The sequence below is a fragment of the Medicago sativa genome, chromosome 6 (genome assembly GCF_051527215.1).
Source record: "Medicago sativa cultivar Bolivia chromosome 6, Bolivia_mono, whole genome shotgun sequence".
Classification (NCBI taxonomy): domain Eukaryota; kingdom Viridiplantae; phylum Streptophyta; class Magnoliopsida; order Fabales; family Fabaceae; genus Medicago; species Medicago sativa.
Window position 1 is genome coordinate 54,711,982 of NC_140754.1, and position 7,260 is coordinate 54,719,241.

A 7,260-nucleotide genomic window follows, 5' to 3' on the forward strand; every position below is an offset into this window, starting at 1 on the left:
CTCTCTAAAATCATGCAATTTCTATTTATTTTAACTAAATTTTAGTAAAGGTTGTTATACTTAATAAGTATATAGTACTTATGATCCGAACCAATAGGTTACTATAATATTACTATTTAATATTTTTATTAGTTTGTTACACACAGACAAACATATATATCATTAACATAAGCAACGATATCAAATATTTCTTGATCTCTTCTCTAATTGTTTCATGAAGATTTAGAGAGGAAATAAGTGTTGTTTAAATTGAAGCTAGAGAGGCTAGGTGATATACAAGTTTGAAACACAAATGACAAACTCATGTATGTTGTTCTTATTGCGAAATAATATTGGTTGTTTTTGTTTGCTGCATCTTTCCTCTTCCCCATCATCAGAATCTCGACACTGTTTTAGTGGAGTTTACTTTATCGGTCACAAAGTTTTGTAAAAGGTTCGTTAATTCATTCCTTCACCTTTTTTTTTTATTTTTATATACTTAACATGATACCTTTAATTGTAGGTGTGTGTGACATATGATTATGATATATGTGGTTACCTTCAATAAATTTAATTTCCCTTATGCTGACTTGTTTGTGTGATGTACGTAAGTGTTTTATGTTTTCATTCTCGTTGATAAAATAAGATTAGAGAATGTTTTATGGAATTTTATTTTTTAATTGATAAAAAAAAATATACATAATCAATTGTCAATTGCAAACCAACTGAAGAATTTTTTTCAAAAATAAACTGGCTTACAAATTACTGAGGTACTATTATGCATTTTCTTTTAGGTAATTATGCTATTAATTATATGAGAACTCAACAAAAATTAGTACAACATAGAACTTGATATTGTTGTATTTTTAGTTAGAATTATTGTTGTTTCGAAAGAGAATCAGGCAAATTAACATAAAGAAACTTGGAGTTTTATTTGGTACTATTTTTTTTTTCTCTAGGTTGTCTCCTTCACACTTCACCTTTTTCTTTTTCCCCAATAAATATTTTCTCCACTAAAGACATCTTAAAATTTAACTTGTAACTTATAACAGCTTCCCAAAAATTGTATCATCAAAATCCAAACAAAAAATAAAATCAATTAATTACAGGCCTATGCTTCAATTTGTACAATGACTGGTTTATACATATTGTTTTTTATTGCTCAGCAATCCTTCATAGGGTAAACTTGTACATGCAGAATAAGTGTTTTTTCTTTACATTTTACCGTTATAAATTTTAGTGCAGGTGTTCACCTTATAGTCCCTATGTTTTTATTTTTTCTAATTTCTTCCTTTCCTTTGATTTCAATCATCATCATAACCGATATGAAGGAGTCCTGCTCCAACCAAGCTAATAAATCTTGGTAGCAACTTGACTTCATAAGGCGGTGTTTGATTTCTCATTCCTTGGTCCTATCTTTATAATTTCTTCCTTCCTTTGATTTTCAATCATCGTCATAAACGATATGAAGGAGCGCTACTCCGACAAAAATGATTTATGGCACAATCAAGGTTCCGGACAATATTGACACCTTACCCACACTTGGTAAGTTGGCGTCTCCTCTACAAAGGATGAGATGATTTGTTGGAAATCCCATCCTTTGTAATGGAGTCACCGGACTGCCATGTGTGGTTAATGGCGTCAATGCTTTCTAACACCTTGACTGCCACATAAATTTGTCTTTATCTTCCTTGGCTTTCATATTCGAAAATGTGTGAATTTATTTATTTTGGTAAGATATGGATTATGTTTGAGACTTTGTCTTTTTTTCTGAATGTTACTAACTCCTTTGAATATATTTTTCTAGTTGCTTTTCGATATGTTTATTTGTTTGCTTGTAGAGATACTAAACCATTCTTGTCTTTCTTTTTTCTTCATATATACTTTTGGCAGTCAATAGGAGGCTTAATAAATGGGTGATGTTTGACCAACTTGATCTTGATTCATTGGAGGCAGTTGTTAATAAGAATGTGAAGGTGAATGTTATGATTATATTTTCAAATCGCTTACTTGTATTTATTTTGGGCTTTGTCTATATTTTTTTTTAATTGGAAAGATGCATATAGAGGTTTCCATAGAAGAAAAACATTCTTCGCTCCCTAAAGTGACATGTTCAAATAAAATCAGACACTTTAAATATGGTTTTTTCCATACTCTAGTTTAAATTTATAGGTTGCGAACCCATTTCTAATGGCCTAGTGGTTGGTTTGGGATCTTGGAGTGTGTTCCTCTCAAGGTCTCAGGTTCGATTCCCTCTGGTGCTAATTTTGGTGGGCAAGTCCATACAAAGTTTTGCTCTGGCTTAGAATGGGGCCCTTGCAAGTAGGTAGTGTGATTGGTCCCCTCAGATTAGTTGATCCTTGCATCGGATACTGAGTTTTAATAAAAGAAAGTTATGGGCTGCGACAGTGGAATTAGAGGCTTAGGTTTTCCCCTGCTAGACTTTGTTACAATATCTATTTTATTTCTATGGCCACAATAATAAAATTATTAGTATTTAAGCGCTACTTTAAAATTGTGCATTGATACATCTCATGTTTTATGAGCTTCTAAAACATGAAGCTTTTACTATCACATTGATGTCACGTGAAACAAGTAATTGTGATATTAATTAGTTGAAGATTGATGCTTGTCATTGCTTTCTTGAATATGAAACCTGTGTACTCTATGGACTATATTCCTTTCTCAATATGCATTGTATTTTAATTTACATTTCTACTGTTAAATTTTTAGGGTCATTCGGAGCTTGATGCTTCTAGTTTGCGAGAGCATGAAGAATTTACAAAAAGGAAAAGTTGTTTCTCGCAATACTTTTTTTGTTTTGTGTTTTGTGTTACTAGTTTTCATTTTGTTTGACAATGCACAAATATGGCAACCAAACTGTATTCAACTAGGAGGGTAATTAGTTTCATGAATAGTTTCATGTGTAGCCTTAAGGCGGCATATTATTGTGTGTATCCGTGTGAGTGGTCCAGAACAACTTTGATTCCGATCAATCTCTTTGATAAATGCATCCTACCTCACTACAAAAAAACGCGCCTAATTGCGGCGGTTTTAAGCATAGTTTGCGGCGGTTTTTAACCTCCGCTAGTTATTTTGTGGGATTTTTCAAAACCCCCGCATATACTAATCCCACAAATTATTTGCGGGGGTTTTTCGCGACCGCTGGTATTCATATCAAAAACCTCCGCAATATAAGTGTTTTATTTGCGGGAGTTTTTAACCTCCTTAGATACATTGTTTTTAATTTTTTTTTATTTCCTTTTTGTTTGTTTTGTGGGAGTTTTTAACCTCCTCTAATACAGTGATGATATAAATTTGTTATTTTTTTTTATCATTTTTTTCTGTATCTAATCTAAGTTGTTTTTAATTTCAATTTAAAGGTATTGTAAGATTTAATTTTTTTGATTTTATCAATACACTCAATTCAAAAATAAATATCATCAATAACTTAAATATTTTAGTCTAAAATACCCATATATAATCTAATATCAATTGTGGCAATACAAAACATAATTAATAATAGCATAAAATATGTCTTCCTCTAAAAGGGATATATATCATCATAACAAAACATAGTCATTATCTCTTGTTCTACCATTATATATAATAAAATATGTCTAACTCTAAAAGGAATATATATCATCATAACAAAATATAGAGTCAGTATCTCTTCTTCTACCATTATATATAATCTAACAACATCAGATGTTGCTTCCACCACATGATCCTCTTACGTTCAAAGGCGAATTAGGCTCACTTGGAAGATCTGTCGACTGAAATTAAAAAAGAAAACACTTCGTTAGTTAAAATATTTGACGAAGCTTCCACAAAATTACCGAAAAAAAATTAAAACAAGCACCACACTAAACTGATCGTGCTCTAAACCAAACTAAGAAAAACACTAAGCTAGCATAACAATCGTTATTGACCTACAATTGCATCAGAACTTCATAACAAGCAAAAATTTAATGATTTATTTAAACTTAAAATGCTATTTTCATCTATCATTTTCGACAGGAACTTATTAACTCTCTTCTCTAGAATTATCATAAATTAAAAAATCAAATAGCAAGAGTTTCTTCAACACATCATTGTACAATACAACAATCAGTTCCATTTATACCATTACAATTAAACAATCATCTAAAAGAAGCTAGCTACTTCATCAGGAATCCTTCAATCAGTTGACATGACATGATGTATTATTTAGTTAAAGAAAGGAAAAAATCCTTCAATCAGTTAACATGATGTATTATTTAGTCAAAGAAAGGAAAAAAGAAGGATCATAACAGAACTTACATTTGAACCAAAGAAGCTAGCTACTTCATCAGGAATCCTTCCTTCTTTCATTATAATGTAAGCTTTAAATGCTGATTCCAAGCTTGTAAACTTTGCTTTCCAATCGGTATCAGATGATGTAGAAGCAGCAGCTGAAATATTACTCAATTTTGAAAGTCAAACTCCTTTATTTCTAAATGTATTAGAAGGAACTGCTCCCATACCCATGGACCGCACTCTTCCAGAGTGCTCAGGCCCAAACACTATTCCGATAACATCATCCGGAGAAATTTCAGACTCATCAACACTACTTTGAGTCAAACCCGTTTGAATTTGTTCCTGTTAGTATGCAAGTGATCACCAAGTCAAAAACATGCATAAACCAGATATACAACCATGCATAAACCAATAGTTTATTCCAATTTAACTTACAATTGTAGCCATTGCTGCATCATTTCCTGATGACTCTTTATCTGGTGGATGGGTTTCAAGGTATATTTCTCCACGATTTGGTTGTCGTCCCATTTCCAAGAACTAGAATAGAAAGATGTTAGAATAAATAGTAAATTGTATTAAATAGCAAAACATATGAAGTTAATTACTAAAACTACCATCTCATGTCTTTTTCTCGAAAGAGCTTTAGAACCACCCCTATGATCACTTGCTTGCGTCGATTTTCTTCATTTTTTTTACAACGTGCCTATTAAAAAACAAATACAAGTACATTTATTAATCATATAATTAACTGCAATAAATGTGTCAAACTGATCCAATTTTACCTGTGTTTCTGGTTTCAAACGATAGTTCACAAAATGCACAGCAAAATTGGTATGGTTTCCATCCTATGTCATTGCTGCCAGCATTATCAATTCACCATTAAGCAACAAATAATGTAAAACAGTGTAAAATAGAAGCATCAGACTTCATACATTCAAATATAGAATGTGAAGGAAAAACAAAGAGAGAAGTTTTCAATATTAACACCAAATCCATTTTAGCGTTTGTACGAAGATTTATTTTAAATATTTGATAAAATCTCAATGTGCAATAGAATGTGAAGGAAAAAGAAAGAGAGAAGTTTTCTACAAAACTGAACTATGACATTCTGAAAAATATAGTAGTAGCAGTAGTACAACTTACAATTATTTACATTGAACAAAAAACCTTCTACAATGATAACTATATCTGTAAACTAATAACTAACTAAGCAAACCAAATCTAACTAGCCAACTAGCACAAATGTAAAGAACTACTGCAGCGACGGTGATCAAGTGATGTGCATGACAGCATGAGTGTACTATGTGTGTGTGCTCCTAAAAGCCTAGGCATCAGTACATAAGCCAAAGTAATAAAAAGTGGAGTAGGCTGAAAGAGGAAAATTCAGTCAAAAAAACAAACATCTTAATACAAAAGAACTTATGCCTAATTAGTCACGATGCTTAAACATGTTTGCAATGATAATTCATAAAATCAAACTTCATACATTCAAATGCAAGTAACATATATAGAAAAATAATTTTACAAACAGTTAAATAAATTAGTATTAGTAGCTTACAAATGACATAGAACCTATGAAGCATGGGCACAAACAACAGTATAGAAAAGGAAATTCAACAGAACAAACAATGTCAAGAGAATCAATTCCAAATTTTTAATCCAGAACTATTATTCATTTAACACTACAGATAATTTACAGGTAGGAATTATCAAAACCGTTTCTAATTTCAATACTACTAGTTCCTTTCATCGATCAGTAAATCGAACATTACACAATTTCATACAAAATCAGAATCATAAAAGAAAGAATTAAAATCAATACCTTCTTTTCAACAGCGGTAGGTTCGACAGAAACTGCAGCTCCACCACCAGCAGCAGGTGCAGAACCTCCACCACCAGCAGCAGGTGCAGAACCGAAAACGGCAGCACCACCAGCAGTGTCGGAGTTCAAAACGAGACGAGAGAGAATCAGCAAATGGTTCAAAACGTTATGGCTCAAATTACAATCCAAATCCCTAAAATTACAATCCAAAATTAGAATCAGCAAATGGCTCAAAATCAGAACCAACAATGAAACCCTAATCCCCAAAATCCCCAAAATTACAAGGCATGAGAACTGAAAAAGGAGAAAATACCTTTGAATAGAGAGAAGCAGAAGGCGACCTTGAAGGAGGAGCAGAAATTGCTTCAACAGATGAGAGAGAGAAGGTCCAAGAGATGTTCTTCGTGAGAGAGAGATCGTGAGAGAGAGAGAAGGGGCATGTGAAAATAGAAGGTCGGGAGAGGGATTGAAAACTGCACTGGTTCTAAGCTTGTGAACCGGCTTGTGAAAAAAGAAGTTTAGAAGGGCTTGTGAAACTTTGTTTTATTTTATGCGTGAGAAAAGGAAAAAAGAGATAAGTTATTTGTTTTATGCAGAAATAATATTTAGATGGAGAAAAAAGAGGGAAAAGGAAATAAATAATGAAATTTTTAAAATCAGGAGCGGGTATGTGAAAACAAGGTCGCCGGAGAGTGAAATTGGAAAAAGGGACTTTAATTTGTGGGGGTTATTAAACTTAATTTGTGGGGGTTATTAAACTGTCGTAGAATAAGAACCATATGTTGTCTCATATTCCCTTTTTTATTAATTTGCGGGGGTTTTTTATAACCTCCCTTAAATAACCGCCGCAATTGAGCGCGTTGCATCTATGAAACCAAGAAGTTGTAAAGTAGAATCTCTCCTGAAAAGTAATCTTCTTCAAGGTGATCCGTTTAGATATTTCACCACTCTGCAAGATTTCTCATAGTGAGTGGTCACCTTCTTGTGAGATACAAAAATTTCCGTACCAATCTTTTGTAACTTGGTATTTCTTCTAAAGGTATTTTTTTGTCCTCATGCAGCTTGACAAAAGCAATAAATCAATATATTCAATAAATCCAAGTAATATTTTCTATAACAAGTACTACTACCATTGTTAGAATGAGCAACTTCAGTTCCTAAGAAGTATTTTACCTTGCAGA

General features: G+C 32.4%; 1 pseudogene across 1 annotated transcript; it reads right to left on the reverse strand.

Annotated features, from left to right (window-relative positions):
• Positions 1 to 3,437: 3,437 nt before the first annotated feature.
• LOC146915730 (uncharacterized) lies at positions 3,438 to 5,253 on the reverse strand (annotated as a pseudogene). Its single transcript, XR_015016619.1, has 6 exons — positions 5,245 to 5,253; positions 5,040 to 5,102; positions 4,872 to 4,960; positions 4,693 to 4,794; positions 4,282 to 4,599; positions 3,438 to 3,755 (listed from the first exon to the last, which is right to left on the reverse strand). The product of XR_015016619.1 is annotated as an uncharacterized LOC146915730 (transcript).
• Positions 5,254 to 7,260: the final 2,007 nt, after the last annotated feature.